The 16,687-nt window shown below is 37.0% G+C and overlaps 1 protein-coding gene across 1 annotated transcript in view; it reads right to left on the reverse strand.

The window, feature by feature from the left end:
* Positions 1-16,687, reverse strand: part of LOC100917591 — a 100,121-nt gene that overhangs the window by 43,025 nt on the left and 40,409 nt on the right. The gene's annotated exons all lie outside the window — the stretch shown is intronic.

Genomic DNA, 16,687 nt, shown 5'->3' on the forward strand with positions numbered 1-16,687 from the left:
GAGATATGTCCTACGTCAGTCAGCCAACAAGCAATTATTAAACACTTACTACTTCTGGGCACTGCCCTAAGCACTGAGATACAAACAAAGGCACACTTCAGTCCGTACTCTTAAAGAGTTCCATATGATGGGGTGGGGGGCCAGGGGTGAGAATGAAAATATGCAAATTACTTCATGCATATAAAAAATAGAGACAGAGACAGAAAGAGAGACAGACAGAGAGACAGAGACAGAAAGACAGAGACAGAGATATGAAGAGATAGAGACACACACACACAGAGACAGAGAGACAGAGACCCAGACAGGGAGATTGAGTTGAAAAGAAAATGTGTTAGTCAGATTCACTTTTTTTTTTTCCTTTTTAATTTGAGCTCTGCTCTCAGATGGAAGGGGCACTGTCCCAGATTTTTTATTTCAGTGACTTCAGGCCCTGGACGTTTACCTGGTGCTGGACTGATATTGCCCTGAGGAGTATGGTGGGGACCTTTGGGTCTGGTGCTATGCTGGGAGAATGGAATGGGGGAGGGGGATGTTGCTGCTGGGGGCTGTAGGGGTCCGGTAGCCCACCTGGTACTGAGGGGGCATCCTTGTGGTGGCGACTGGCATGTGCTGAGGCCTGATGTAGGTATTTCTGTGTTTCTCTGTGATTACATTGCAGAGCGTGGTGGTTTGGCAGCCTAAAGATACTTGCCTGCCTGGAGCTGGGTAGATGCACATGGTGGTGTCCAGATCTACTCTTTGGGAAGATTACTTTGACAGCTGAGTGGAGGATGGACTGAATTGGGGAGAAACTTGTGGCCAGCATGCTGTTGCAATAGTCTAAGCATGAATCCAAGACAATCCTAAAAGACTGAAGATGGAAAATGATATCCACATGCAGAGAAAGAAGTGCCGGAGGTTGAATGCAGATTGAAACACATTGTTTTCACTTTTTTCATGTTTTTTTCCTTTTGTTCTGTTTCTTCTTTTACAACATGTCTAATGGCAGTTGACGTGTGAAACTTGAGACTAGCCGAGATTGAGGCTAGATAAGTAAACTGGAGAAAAATATGTACAGAGATAATTGAACACCCACTGCTTCATGAGATCATTAAGTAAGACAGTATAGAAGAAGGCTAAAAGACAGAATTAGTAAAACAGGGCTGGAGGTCAAGAGAGAGGTTAGGGCTAGATATGTACACCTGGGAATAATTTCTATATAATTACTGAAGCTGTAGAAACTGATGCGATCACCAAGTGAGATTATTTTAGGAGAAAACAGAATCCAGGACAGAGACTTTGGGAACATTTAGAATTGTGGAAATGACCTTAAATGAAGGAAATGAGACTGAAAATGAATGGTCAGAGAGGAAGGAGAAAAAACAGGAGATAATAATGTCACAGAAACCTATAAAGGAGAGAATATCCAGGAGAAGAAAGGTCAAGAGGGATGAATATTGAAAAAATACTATGAAATTTGGCAATTAAGAGATGACTGCTAACTTTGGAGAGAGCAGTGCCAGTTAAATGATGAGGTCAGAAACCAGTTAAAATTTAGTGAGAGAAGATATGGAAGTAGTTGGTGTAGAAATCTTTCTTAAGAAGTTTAACTCAGGCAGACTAGGTAACACAATGGATAGAGCACAGAGCCTGGAGTCAGGAATTGCCGAGTTCAAATTCAACCTCAGGTACTTACCAGCCATGTGACCCTGAGCAAGTCACTTTATCCTGATTGCCTTTAAAAAGTGAAAGTTTAGCCCAGAAGGATAACACTGGAACAACCTATCTATAAAATTGAGAAGATTCTCCAGTGCCTGCTTTCAAAGTTTCAGTGTGGTGTGGAATATGAAGAAGCCCTAGAATAAATATGATTATCTGAAATGAAGAGTTCTGAATGACAAACAATTCACATGGAAAATGAGAGAGCACACAGGGAGGTAACATTTGAAATTGAAACAAGTGAGTATGTAGATCTCCAACACTATCTATTTTCTCTTAGAAATTTACACTATTAAAATCTAGATTGCAATTATGCCTTGCTTTCATTGCTTTATCTGTCATAATCTCAAAATGGAAGGGTTACTTCCTCTCAAAATCCTCATAATTTCTGTTTTAATGACTTTATTTATTAGATAGATTAGTAGATTAGCATGTTTCTTCATACCTTGAGCAATGATATTACTTTTTAGGCTCAAGGTCTAGCAGGGACAGTTAGGTAGTACAGTAGATAAAAGGGAACTTGCTGTAAAGACTTGACACTTAGTAGCCATGTGTCCTTGGGTAAATCAATTAACTCCAATTGCCTCATGATCTCCTCCACCCCCAAAATTCAAGATCTAGGACAAAGGAAGTTTTTTAAGTAAAAAATTTTAAACATTCTTCTTTTTAAGTTTTGATTTCCAGATTCTCTCCTCTCCCACACCTCCACTCACTGAGAAAGTAAACAATAGGATATCAATTATACATGTTTTACATGATTTCACATGTCTTTATTATGTATAAATACATTAGCTATATCACAAAAAGCCAAAAAAATAAAGTGAGAAAATTATACTTGAATTTGTACTTATCAGTTCATCAGTGTTCTCTCTGGAGGTGGATACATATTGTTTTGTTGATTGTATATACTTAAGAAAGGAGAGTAGTGGAGAAAACATTCATGATGCTGATTAAACTTAAAATTATGATGTATGTTCTCTTCTGCTAGTTGTTAAACATTTGCCCCCAACTGATTGTTAAATATTTGTTAACACACTCTTGCCCTAAAGGTAAAGTAAGTTGCTCAAGCTTAAAAGCTAGTAAATATAAAAAGCAAAACCATAATCACTCACCCAATAAACTTTTATTAGGTATTTCCTGCATATCAAATACTACTCTCAAGGAGCTTGTATTCTAATTCAGTACTGACCACTTTGCCCTCACTGACCAAAGGCCAAATAGGTTACATTTACTCTTTTCCATTATGCCTAAGGAAGTTTGGGTTGTCTATCTAGCAAAACTCTCTTGTCATTGAATCTAGTCCCCAGTGATGTTCCTCCAAGTATAGGGGAATGTCTCTTGCAACAAGTTCCATTTAGCCATTAAAAATTGTATTAGCTTTTAAAAAGGAATATTTACTTTAAAATGTATAATCACAAATATACCCATTTTCCCAGCATAATCCTTGCTCTCTATTTTGTACCACTGCACTGTGAGGAAGGAAAAGGGATTAAGTTTATAGTTTATTTCATTTTCTACAGAGCAGGGTTTCTTAAACTTTTTCTACTGAAGACTGCTTTTTGTCCAAGAAATTTTTATGTGACTCTGGACACATAGGTATATAAAATATGCATATAAATCAAACATTTATTGATTATAAATTAAAATTTTGTGACTTCCATATTCAGTTAAAAGATCCTTTTTGGAATCATGGTCCACACAGTCTGAGAAGTTGGGCTATAAAGTATAGTCCCAATTTTAAGTCCAAAACCTTCTTTGGGACGAAGTCCCAGGCACTCTGCCTTTTGGCTGGCTAGCTATAACTTTCTTCCTGGAATCTTGATTCCAAAGTCACGATGGTTCCAAATTTCAAGAGGTAGGGATCATTGCCAGAACCTAAAACTGACAAGAAGGACCAAACAAACAAACAAAAACCAAACAACAACAACAAAAAAAACCAATCCACACAATAAAACTGCCCCCTTTTCCCAGGTGTTATGCCCATTTCCCCAAGTCAGGGTTAAAAAATAGAAGGAAGTCTTTCCCCTTTCACTGGTTGAGTTCATGGCACTTGTGAAGCAGGCAAATTATGATCTTCACCTACTGGATATAGCATCAGGAAAAACACTGACTGTTTCATTCAGCCCAGTTCCCTTTCCACAAGCAAAAGGCTACCCCATCCATGTGGTTTGGTAGGGATTAGGAAGCCTTTGTGTTAGGTAGTATAGTCAAGCCCAGGAAAAGCCCTGTTCTACAACAACACTCAGATTACTTGGAGGCAATGAAGAGCCAATTAGTTTATTGAGTAGGGGGGATGATATGGTCCAACCTGTATTATGGAAGAAACATTTTAATCATTGAATGGAGGATGAATTAGAATGAGGAGAGACTTGAGGTAGGTATATTCACCAGTGAGCTATTACAATAATTCATGATAAGATGATGAGGGCCTGCCCTAGACTGGTGAGAGTGTCAGAGTATAGAAGGGATTATATAGAAGAGGGGTTACAAAGCTGAAATATAGGTGTTAATTATTATTCTATTTATATATTTGCATGTAGTCTCCTTTAACTACTTGAGGACAGACGCTGCTTTCATTTTTGTCTATTTATACCCAATGCCCAGCATGTTGTCTGCCATATAATAAGTGCTTAACACAAATAACCCAGTCTCCCTGGGCCTCAATTTTCTTATATTTAATATAAAGAAGTTGAACTAAGTTCTCTTTCAGTTACATACCATTAAGTCCAGGTAAAATGTTAATTTCTTATGTGTAGTAATAACTAAGACAAACAGATCTCTCTTTCCACATATGTGACAATAGTATTCTTCTAGAGTGCTAGAAAGAACTATATATGAGTCTGAAGACCTGGATTCTAATTCCAACTCTTAATTTTTTTTTACTGATGAATCCTTTGTGTAAATAATTTAAGGAAACACATTTGGAAGGAAATAAAAATTTATTAAGTGCCTACTATGTGTCAGGCACTGGTTCTTGGTAATCACCATTTCCCTTTACAAATAATAACTTATTTGATCCTCACAACAGTGTTGTGAAATAGGAGTAAATGAAGGAAAAGGTGAGAAAAATCTAGTTTGGTTAAGTACTGAGTCTTAGGAGAAAACTAATAATAAAAGTGTTATTCTTCTAAACTAGAACCATATTGTAATTGACCTCAATTGTTATTTTAGTAATTAGGGAATTATTAGTAGTAATATTAGTAATTAGGGAATGTTAAAAATTATTAACTAAATATTAGTGATTATTAATAAATATTAGTAATTAGGGAATAAATATGTTGTTATTTTAACACAGATTTTCACGATCAGATGATATTTCATCTCACCTTTCTTTTGGAGGCAATTGACATTAAATGATTTGCCCAGGATCACACAGCTAACTAGATGTTTGAGGTCTAATCTGAACTCAAGTCCTTCTGATTCCATAGCCAGTGCTCTATCTAGTACACCAGATAGCCACCCCCATCTCCTTTTTCTCAATTATCCATACTTTTAGATAGCCTATTTGGGGGATCTAATAGTATGTCATATCACCACCTGGTGGTAGCTCACAGAATTGCTGGTTTTATGTCCAGAAAACTATAAAACTGGTCCATCTAGACTTTTCAATCCAACTTTATTAATTGAAGGCAGTTGTCATGCCTAATTCCACTTCTCTGTGTCATTGTAACAGGATAGCAGATTCCTGGCCTTTGTTAGTTGAGTTCTCATTTTGTTTTGTAATTATGGTCAATAGCAGCTAAATGGTTCAGTGGATAAAATACTGGCCCTGTAATTATGGTCACCAGTATGTAAATTGTTCCTTTCTGTTCTTGACTCCATAAAGTCCATCCTGTTGTATTATGTTCTCCTCATGATAGCAATACATATTTACAACAATAATTCTGAGCATAATAATAACACCTTTCCTTCCTCAAATAAGGCTAATAAAGTATTAATACACATAATCCTGTGAAGTAGGTAATATAAAGTATCCTTATCTTCTTTGAAGATGAGGAAATTAGACTCAATGAGGCAGTTAGGTGACATAGAGAATAGAACCTGGAATCAGGAATTTAAATCCTATTTCCAATCAGACTCATGCTCCAATAGTACTTTGGTAACTATCAGAAAAGAAAATGAGATTAGCATGATTTGTTCTTGATAATACCACACTGCTTCTTGGTAATCATCACTTCCCTTTTTAAAAGTTTGACAATCAGCTCTTTAGTCATCTATTTTAGAAATCTTCCGGGAATCAATGTTGATTTACCAGATGGAGTTCTACTAGAGCCACTGGGCCATTCTGGCAAACTTTTAAAGTTTGTTTGGTATCTATAGACTGTGGACAACCCTTCCCTAAAAGGATAGAGATCCTTATTAGCCATCAGAAGGTGTTTTGCATGAAACTCTCTTTCCAAGTTCACTTGGGGATAACAGTGTTAAAGAAGTTTTGATGCACTCTTCCCTTGAAGACTGAGTCCCAATTTAATCCAGGAGATGAAATGGAATATTGCTCAAAGTATTAAAATATTCAATTAGATTGAGGTCCTTGAGAATCGAGATTGTTTTTAACTTGTCTTTGTATTCCCAGAACTTAGAATAGTACCTGGGACATAGTAGATACTTAATAAATATTTATCCACTAATAAACCTGATTTTTGTATCTAATTCAGAGTTTTTGTCCCATAGTTTTTTTTTTCTATTTCTTCAATTTACTTTCCCATTGTGTCACCTGGTTTAGTAACAGTATACTATGATCACGCAATGCATTATACATAGCATAAAGTGAAAGAGAAACTAAATAAGACACTCCATCTATATACAGTCACCCCCAAATATCTCTCATACTTCCTCCTGACTTCTTATCAACTCTTTCAGTGAAGAAAAGAACAACCTTGATCAATTATCCCCAAAACTTGTGAAATTGAAGGAATAATAGGATTTATTCACTCTGTCTCAAACCAAAGGACTAAAGAAGGGAATTGGGGAAGATAAGAGAGAGACTTCTATTTTCTATTTCAGATTTGTACTAAAAGATAAATAAAAGAAAATTCTGAGATCACAAGATGAATGAAGTTCATGCCAATCTTAGCAATCTGGATCATATATAGAGAGCTTGAAGGATCTCCTTTGTTCTCATATCCAACCAATTAGCAATCCTATCATTTCTACCTTCACAATATCTCCCTTTTGTACTTTGTCTTCTCATTTCCTACTGGGGTGCACTCTGGACTTCATTATGCTCTAAGAGCCTCTTCATCCTAGCAGATCACTTCAGCCCTGGAATTCTTAGCCCAGATGTATCTTTGCTGCCATGGCCTCACCCTCTGACTGCATTTCATTAAAAAAAAAAAAAAAAAAAAAAAAAAAACAAACTACCCAGGCCAATTATTCTTCATTTTTCACCAGTTTGCATTTTGGGTTTCTTCAATTTTCTTCTCTCCAGATACTTTCCCCTCCCATCTTTCAGTTTCCTTTTTTTGTGTTGTCTTCCCTACTAGAATGCAAGATCAATGAGGACAGGAACCGGTTTTCTCTTTATTTGCATTCATATTCTAAGTATTTAGCACAGTGCTTATGTGTAAGCATTTAACAAATGCTAGTTGACTGATTGATCAGTTATGATGCTGCTAACATCCCAGTGTAGGTTCTCATAACTTTATACCTATCAGTAGCTCAGGTCTTTTCCCTGCAATCTGTCCTCCATTTGGCCATCAAAATGATTTCCCCAAAGTTCAAGTCTAACTATATCAATCCCCATATTGCACCCCTCTTTCAAAAGACTCCCACTGCTCCTGATTGTCTCCAAGATCAAAGATAAAATTCTCTTGTTGTTTTTAAAACTCCTTTATAATTTGACCCCTTCCTAACTTTTCATTCCTAATATATTTTACTTTCCTCCACTTACTTTGCAATCCAGTGACATTAGCCTGCTTGCTGTTCCTTGCTCTTTTGACTACATCTCAAACCGAGGCTTTTTCCTGGTGGTCCCCCATGTTTAAAATACTATCTCTTCTCAATTCTCTTCTTGGTTTTCCTAGTTTCCTTTAAGTCTCAATTAAAGTCACACCTGCAGCTATAGCATATTCCAACTGTAGCATGCACTGGGGCCACACTTGGTAAAAACCGTGAGACAGATGGGACAAATCAGGTTGAGGGTAACCCACAGACCTTAAACCAGATGGTGCAGTAGGGGAACGTCTGCTTCAACTGTGTGAAGTCTTGTTTCACAGAACAGGAGGATGAGAACAATTTGTTTCAGCCATGAAGGTGGCTGAAGTAGGCTTTGTGGAACACTGAGAGCTTGGTGAAACATTAAAGATGCCAAAGTCATTCACTGCATCTTGGGCCATAGCTAGTTGTCCTGACTTGCCACTGTATTTTGATGACTCTAGAAGAAAAAGTGAGGGTGATGATTTTTGACAACTGCCTCACTTAAATCCAGTTCATGTATAAGTTAAGAAATTACTCTGCAGCATCTTTGGTCCTCTTCAAAAAATGGAGAACAAGCAATAACAACAACAATAAATTCCCACTTTTTATAAGAAGCTGTGAGGGATAGAAAATCCTATCCAAAAATGACTACTCAGAGACCTCTTGAAGTAAAAAGCAAAAAAGTTGTTTATTTAATTAATTCTCATAAGAATGAGCAATTCCACTGCGAGAAGGGAAAGAGAGAGAGCTCACGGTAAAAGGACTAAAGAAGGGGATAAGATATACAGTTTTTATAGGTTTTAGATACAAAGGATTACATCATGAGTTGGAGAACATTAAGAGATAGGTGCCCCCCCCCCCAACCCTTAATTGGCTGTTATTTGTGCCAAAAACAGCAGATTCCTAGTTCCAGGAGGAACCATACATCAGGCAACTAATTGTCCAGATGATGGTAACTTGAACAGCCATAAATGTCATCATTCAAGGTTAAATACATATGTCTAAAATCTAAGTACATATTGGCTACCACTCGACATACTCACGCAGGTCACAGAGACCTAGAGAAACTAAAATATAGAAGAGGAATTTAAACGTCCTTGGAAGTTCTTCACCTTATCTTTACTACACACAGCTGCTGGAAGTTCTTCAATTACACACACACACAAAGCCTTTCCCAATTTCCCTGAATTTTAATGTCTCTCTGAGACTACCCTCAGCTTGTTCCGTACATATATTATATGTACATATTTGTTTGCATTTTGTTTCTCCCATTAGACAGTGGATTCCTTGATTATTTAATAATAATTATAATATCAAAATTATTAAATATTAAAATAAAAATGATAAATATAATAATAATAACTGATTTTGTTTCTTTCTTTGTATCTCCAGTGCTTAGCATGATGCCTGGAATATAGTAAAAACTTAACAAACGCTTTTTTTCTGACTGACCTGTGATCTGATCTTAGACATGTCATACCTCTCACTAGCTCTTGATTTAGTCCTCTGTAAAATAAGGTGGTTAGGCTTAATAGTCCTTTTTGGCTTTATGATCCCATTATGGTAGATCCCCAAACACCATACATACAAAATTGATCATGGTGCTTCCTTTTATATGGTCTATTGCCAACCTTACCTCATATGGTCTATTGTCAACTCATATCTCACTATCTCCCTCCCTTCCTCTCACCTTAACTCTGTTCTGTAGGTCTACTTTTACTAAAGTGGAAGGGAAGAGAGACTCAGAATCAGGGTTCCTAGTGAGAAGAGGAGGAGTTAATCTAATTACTCACTCCACTATTCAAATCCCTTTAAATGTTCTTGTTTTCCTCCATGCTCAGGGGCAAAATAATAGTTCAAATAGGCAAAAGGACAATGAGGGAGGCCTTGATTATATAATATTTTCTGGATCTAGATCAGGGATTCTTAACATTGGGGTTCACTGATTAGAGGTCCAGAAAGAAATTTTAAAGAACTGTGAACTTAGAGCCCAACATAATTACATCTTTATTTCCATCTATTTGTTTTCTTTTGTAACACTTTGTTTCTTATTTTATGCACTAAAAATTATTCTGAGAAGGGGTCCATAAATGTCACAAGACTGACAAAGAGGTCCATGACACACAAAAATATTAAGGATCCTTGACTTAAACCAAAAGAGGAAATTGAGGCTGTGGAAAAGGAAATCAGTTTGCCCAAGGTCATATACATGAGGCTTATTCAGTTCAGTGGGAAGAACTCTGATCTTGTACTGCTAAATTTGGAGCTCCAGACAGTACATGAGCTCAGATCCTGCCTGTGGCACTGTTTGCCAGTGAGAACTTGAGCAAATTACTGAAGGGAAAGGAAAAGGAAAAGAATAAATATTTAGATACTACTGCTAAGTATTGCACCATGCACTTTTGTAAATATTATCTCATTTGCTCCTTACACTATTCCTGTGAGGGTGGTATTTGTTGTTATTCTCATTTTACAGTTGAGGAAGATAGAAAAAACCAAACAAAACAGAATGATTTGCCCAGGGTGATACAAGTAAGCAACTAGGTCTTTCTGACTCCAAGCCTAGTATTTTAACTACTTCAGTGGTTTTGGTTTCCTCATCTGTAAAATGGGAGCAGTTGGAGTATGTGATATCTAAGCTTGTTTCTAGTTTTAGCTGTATGAGCCCATGAATTCTTAACAAAATTGATGTGAGTTGATGTGGAGTCAAATGGAACCCAAATCTCCTACATTTGGATTCTTAGAGCTAGAAGAGATCTCAGAGATTTCCTTGCCCAATACCAATTTTATTTTTATATGAAAATGTTATTCCATTTCTTGCCTTTACCAGGGATGGTATAGGAATGAGGAGGGAGAGAATTTGGAACTCAAAATTTTAAAAAGTGGAAGTTAAAAAATAAATAATTTAAAATTAAAATATTTAATTTCTTTAAAAATTAAAAAAATTCTTTATATAAAAAGTATATATTAAATAACATATTAGTAACAGAATCATCCTATTTGTCCATGTTTCTTTCTGAACATCCTTCTGCTCTCTTCTGTGTGTTTTAAAATGTTTTCTTAGTGGTCTTTCCTCCTCCTCCTATTCCTTCTTTTTCATCTTCATCATCTTTTTTTCCTTCATTTTCTTCTTCTTTTCCTCCTCTTCCTCCTCCTCCTCTTCCTCCTCCTCCTTCCCCTCCTCCTCTTCCTCCTTTTCCTCTTCCTCCTCCTTCATTTTCTTCTTCTCCCTCTTTTTTTCGGCATAATTATCATTAGGCAGAATGGTCTAGATACCAGGATCAGTTGTTGAGGAAGCCTTTTTTCTTTCAAACTTTCTATAAATAGTCTCTTCCTCTTTCTTCTCCTGGATGACCCAATCCCTCCAGCACTTCCAAGCATTTCTACTCTGATATCATGGCTAATTCTACTATTTAGAAGAGCAGTGAGACACTCAGTACAATAGTTCTGGCTAGACAGAGGATCTAAAGTCATATTAATCTTCCTGCAGCTGTATCCTTAGGACCACCAAGCTCTTTTATCTTCTTGGCAGCTGTCCTATGTACATCCTCCTATTTCCTTCTATCCCTAATTGGAAAGAAAACCCTTTGAAAATGGGGAAAACTGTCTTATCTTTCTGTTTGCAAGTTCAGTGTTTAATACAATTCATGGCACATATTAAGCACTTAATAAATGCTCATACATTCATATCTGTCAACTCCTTTCCTTTCTGGAGACCAATTAAGGCATGAGGGAGGAAGCCTCCACAGCATAATTCCTGAGCTTCCCTTTTGCTTTAATACTTTATCTCTTAGGCAGAATAAGTCATGAGAGAAATGCTGAAGAGCCTCTGCTGCTGGCATTGAGGGCACTAGCCCATTGAGATAGGGTCTGGTGAGAACAGCGCTTCTTCCCCTTGCCATCTACAGTTTAGGTTGTACTCTCCAAAGTCTCAAAAATCTCATTCTTTACCTGTGAAAACCAGAGCTAGAGCCACATCTCTCCTCTGGCTGGTATAGTTGTCTTCCCCTACTTCTACTCCCAGAATCTTTCTGATCTCCTTCACTCTATCAGACTTCATTTTTGCCTTTTTCCTTTGAAGAGTATCTGTATAGTCAGTGACTTTTTGCATTTTTATATCCTCAAACAAATTCCTCCCCATTTGGCAGTCCCTATGCTGGAAATAAAGTGTATTATATCTTAGTATTATATTTTACAACTTTGTCAGGGATCCAAACATCATCAAGCCTTAAGTTACTCACCAGAGGACTTAAAATTCCCCCAGAAGGGAAATGTATTCTAGTGAGTTCAATTTGCACCCCAGAAACTCATATAGATATATGATACTCCCCAAGATGATTGATCCCAGGATTCCTCCAGAAAGGGAAATGTGCTTGGACTTGCTGTGAGGGACAATCTCCTTTAGTCCTGCATTATCTGAGTAACCAAGTACAGGATGAAATTCAGATCTTTTGTTCCTATGTATTTTGGTTTATTCCTTTTGTCTAGCTTACAGGATTATATATGTGATTATTTTTTTTTTTAATTTGAGAAGATGAAGCTACTCAATAGCTTTTCCTCCCATTCTTTTTCTCTCTTCAAAATTTAGATGTATATTCTGATGCTTTCTACATTCATTTATGTTCTGTTGCCTAGAAATTTGCCTTGTTAGATCCAGAAAATGAATGTGACCTAAAAGGCCAGCTCAGGTTAATCAATCAGTAGCAATTAAGAATACTTTCATAAGTTCTGCCCCAGTTAGAGTGGGAAAACTATTAGTTAATATAGGAGAATTGCCTTGTAGGTGTTTGAAGGGTGGAAGGGAAGGAACTTAGGAAAGAGTAGAAAAGTAAAGTTAAGGAAATGAAGATTTTGGCAGCTGCCATGAAAAAGGTAATGCAAGAAGACAGAAAAGACAAAGGACCAGAAAGGGAGAATTAGAAAATGACACGATAGGCTTTTACTATAAAAAAGGAGAGGCATTTTAAGAAGAATTGCAGGAAATACAACTGGGACAAGAGTGTCTGGCAGCGGGGATATCCTCCAAGTTATCCAAAGCTGGCCCATGGACTGCCCTCTCACTGCTGCCTTGGTGCCTGTAATTGCTAGAGATACTGAACAGTTTGTAACCTGTTTTGAATGCTGGGGATGAGTATTCACAATAATAGCAGGAGGCAGATAGTTGGAAACTGGGGGCATTTCTTGAGAATGTGGAAAGGGACCCAGGTGTAGTAAAGGAGCCCTTATTGAAATTACCATTAGTGGAATACCTTTTGTTTGGTAAACACAGAGGTAACTTTCTCAGCACTGAGCCCTTTCCTTGCCACCAGGGTTTCTTAGTATTAAAGATTGAAATGGTGATAGATATCTTAGGGAGAAATGTAATATATACTTTTTTTTTTTTGCAAGGCAATTGGAGTTAAGTGACTTGCCTAGAGTCATACAGCTAGGGAGTTTTAAGCAGACTTTGAATTCATGTCTATCCATTGTATCATCTAGCTGCTCCAGAAATATATATCTTAATGATGATGTCCAACAAGTCATTATGAGAACAAGTCATGAAGGAGGAGAGTCATCTGGAATGGATTCACAGGTTCAAACCATTTCCAGGTCAAAAACCAAAGTTTTATTGTAATATTGGCAAACAGTCGAAGTTCTTAATGAACAAGCAATTAACAAGAGAGTAGGTGGGACCTTTTATGGGAAAGTACCCAGAACAAGGCATGTTAACTATGTAAATTGTGTGTCAGTAAATCAACTGGCTCTCAGTGACTGTCCTATTTATATAAGATAGCATCAGGAGTTGACTTCTATAGTTTAATCTCCAAAATATAAAAGTTAGAGTGGGCATCAGTACAGGATAGCTGTGTCTGTACATGATAATGTCAATAGAAGATAATTCTACCCTCACAGGGGTCTACTGAGATACTGGATTGCTCCCCAAAATGTGGTCTTTTGCTGTAGTCCATTCACCATTGTAAAGTAACTGTTGGACCTTTGATGTATTTTCATTCCTTTTTGTTAATGCCTAATTTCTGTCTCATTATGTGTGTGTGTATGTGACTTGTTTTGGAAACTTGAGCTCATTATTTATTCTATTCCTGAGGGATTAGATTAGAATACAAAAGAATAGATTTGTCTCATCAGAAAATTTTAAAGAAACCTAAAAAATTAGGGGGACTACTAATGTCTGATTTGCCTCCCATATAATGAAAATTATTGGCCATTTTATGGGATTGGAACACTATTGTGTGGTTCAGTTGAACCTTTGTGGATCTGGACTAAGGACAGACAACTTTCTTGTGTGCAACAATATAATATCAATTTAAAGGCTGTTAAATCTATTTTTAAAAACTTACCAATGCTTACATTCATCTGGAAATCATAATTCAATTCCATTGCAATCACCTTGCAATATCCCTGTACCACCAAAGAGGAAGAAAAAGGTGGATGATGAAGGCCTACTTGTAAACCATTTTGTCCAGGATCTGAAGACTATCAATAATTTTATCATCCTGAGAGCCTCAGTGTTTCAAAACCTGTCTCTATTATCACCAATACTTTCTCATACTACGAAAGCAAATTCTGTTTTTTTTTGTATTCCATTATTATTATTTTTTTTTTAGTATTTAAATAGACCTAGCCTCACAGAAACTTTATTGCCTTTATTTGGAAGGATCAGCAGTACTTGAGGACTAGGTTCCTTCAGGGTTATGGTGAATCTCCTACTTTATTCACATAATTTTTTGTCAAGGACTTAAAAGATATGAATTCACCTGGAAGTCTGCCCTAATTCAATATATTGATGATTTACCACTCACAGGAAACCAGGGAAGAAGATAGCATTTTCTTCATATGTTGTCTTTATGAAAAGAGTTGTTGAGTCTGTCCATTAAAATTACTGTTTGGATTTCAGAAAGACCTGGAGAGACTTACATAAACTGATGCTAAGTGAAATGAGTAGAATCAGGAGACCATTGTACATGGCAACAGAAAGATTATACGATGATCAATTCTGATGGACGTGGCTCTTTTCAACAATGAGATGATTCACTCCAGTTCCAATGGTCTTGTGATGACCCAGAGATAGGACTGTGGGAACTGAGTGTGGATCACAACATAGTATTTTCACTCCTTTTGTTGTTGTTTGCTTGCATTTTGTTTTCTTTCTCATTTTTTCCTTTTTGATTTGATTTTTCTTGTGCAGCACAATAATTGTGAAAATACGTATAGAAGAATTGCATATGTTTAACATTTATTGGATACTTGCTATCTAGGGGAGGGGCTGGGGGAAGGGAGGCAAAAAATTTGGAACATAAGATTTTGCAAGGGCATATATATATATAGTTGAAAATTATCCACATATATGTTTTAAAAATAAAAAAAGCTTTAATAAAAAAATGGAATAAATGGAAAAAAGAATAGTGTTAAAGAAGAAAAAAAATAAAGTTACTGTTTGCCTTTCCAATAATGTGGTACTTGGGGTATGAATCAGGACCAGGAATGAGGACCTTGACAAATGGTAAGATCTAGAAGAGAGAAAGGATTATTACATAACAAATTATTGGGGAGATCTCTGGCCTTGTCCCAGAATTTATCCCACTAACAAGAAAAACCTTACAAAGAGATTCTAGCACAATGATATCCTGCTCATCATGTTTTAGTCCAAGGGTCCTCAAACTACGGCCTGTGGGTCAGCCTGCTAAGGACATTTATGCGGCCCATTGGGTTATGGCAAAATCAGACTGGAAGTGATGTTGGACCTAAACTCGTGTTAGCAAAGCACACTTCTGGCACTGGGCTGAAGCAGCGGAGACAGAGTTTGAGGCAATCCCGAGGTGAGGTGAGTGTGGTGTGGCCAGGGTGTGTGGTGTGGGGAAGGGAGAGAGATGCAGAAGATGGAGAACTGATGGCCTGCGGCCTTGTACAGTAATGGCAGCCATCACAACAGACATGCACGGGGATGTACAGTGCATGCTGCGCATGTCACAGCCACTGCAGGGAAAATTCACTGCAGCAGTGAAGGTCAGAAGCAGGAGTGCGGAGAGCGGGAGACAGAATGCGGGAAATGGAAGCATCACATCGCAGAGGCAGCTTGGAGGAAGTTGGGCATTGCAGTCTGTATGTCTCTGTGTGGGCAAAGTTATTGCTGGTATATTGTTTTTGTAGCACTGTATGTATATATATATATATATATATGTATGTATATATATGTATTTTACTAATAGCAATTTGGAATCCCTAGGAAATAATGATGTCAAGAAAAAGAAAAATTGACTCGGAGTGTAGGATATTCAAAGAACAGTCGACTTATGATTACTTTTTCATACAGTACAAAGAAAGAGCTGTATGTCTGATATGCCAGAATATAGTGTCTGTGTTCAAAGAATATAATTTGCATGGACACTATGAAACTCAATATAAAATAAATAGGATTGTTTGGTTGGAGAAGTGAGAAAAGATAAAATATTAAAACTGAAAAATACATTAACAACTCAGCAAAATACTTTTGTGAAGCAGAAGCAGCTAAATATTTCATCACTGTGAGCAAGTTTTCAAGTTGCCAAGCTAATAGCACACACTGGCAAACCCATTCGTGGAGGGAGAATTTGTTAAATAATTCCTTCTTTCTGTTGCCAAAGAGATGTGTCCAGAGAAGGCCAATTTATTTAGTACAGTGAGTCTTTCGGGACCTACAATTACACGGAGGATTGAAGAAATGGGAGACAGTCTGCATCAGCATTTGCAAAACTCCATAAAAATTTTTTTCATATTTTTCCTTGGCACTTGATGAAAGCAATGATATTTGTGATTCTGCACAACTTCTAATTTTAATTTGTGGGAAGAATGATTATTTTTAAGTCATAGAAGAGCTTGCTGCACTGTAAAGCATCAAAGGAACAACTACAGGAAAGGATATCTATGAAAAGGTTTGCCAAACTATGAATGGTTTGGACCTGGACTGGGCTAAACTAGCCAGTGTGACAACTGATGGTACTCCTAGCATGGTGGGGTCTAAGAAAGGAGTAATTGCTCGCGTTAACCAAGAGATGGACAAACATAACCTCATCCAATTATCCATAATATAATCTCA

This window comes from Sarcophilus harrisii, chromosome 4, assembly GCF_902635505.1.
Source record: "Sarcophilus harrisii chromosome 4, mSarHar1.11, whole genome shotgun sequence".
Lineage (NCBI taxonomy): Eukaryota > Metazoa > Chordata > Mammalia > Dasyuromorphia > Dasyuridae > Sarcophilus > Sarcophilus harrisii.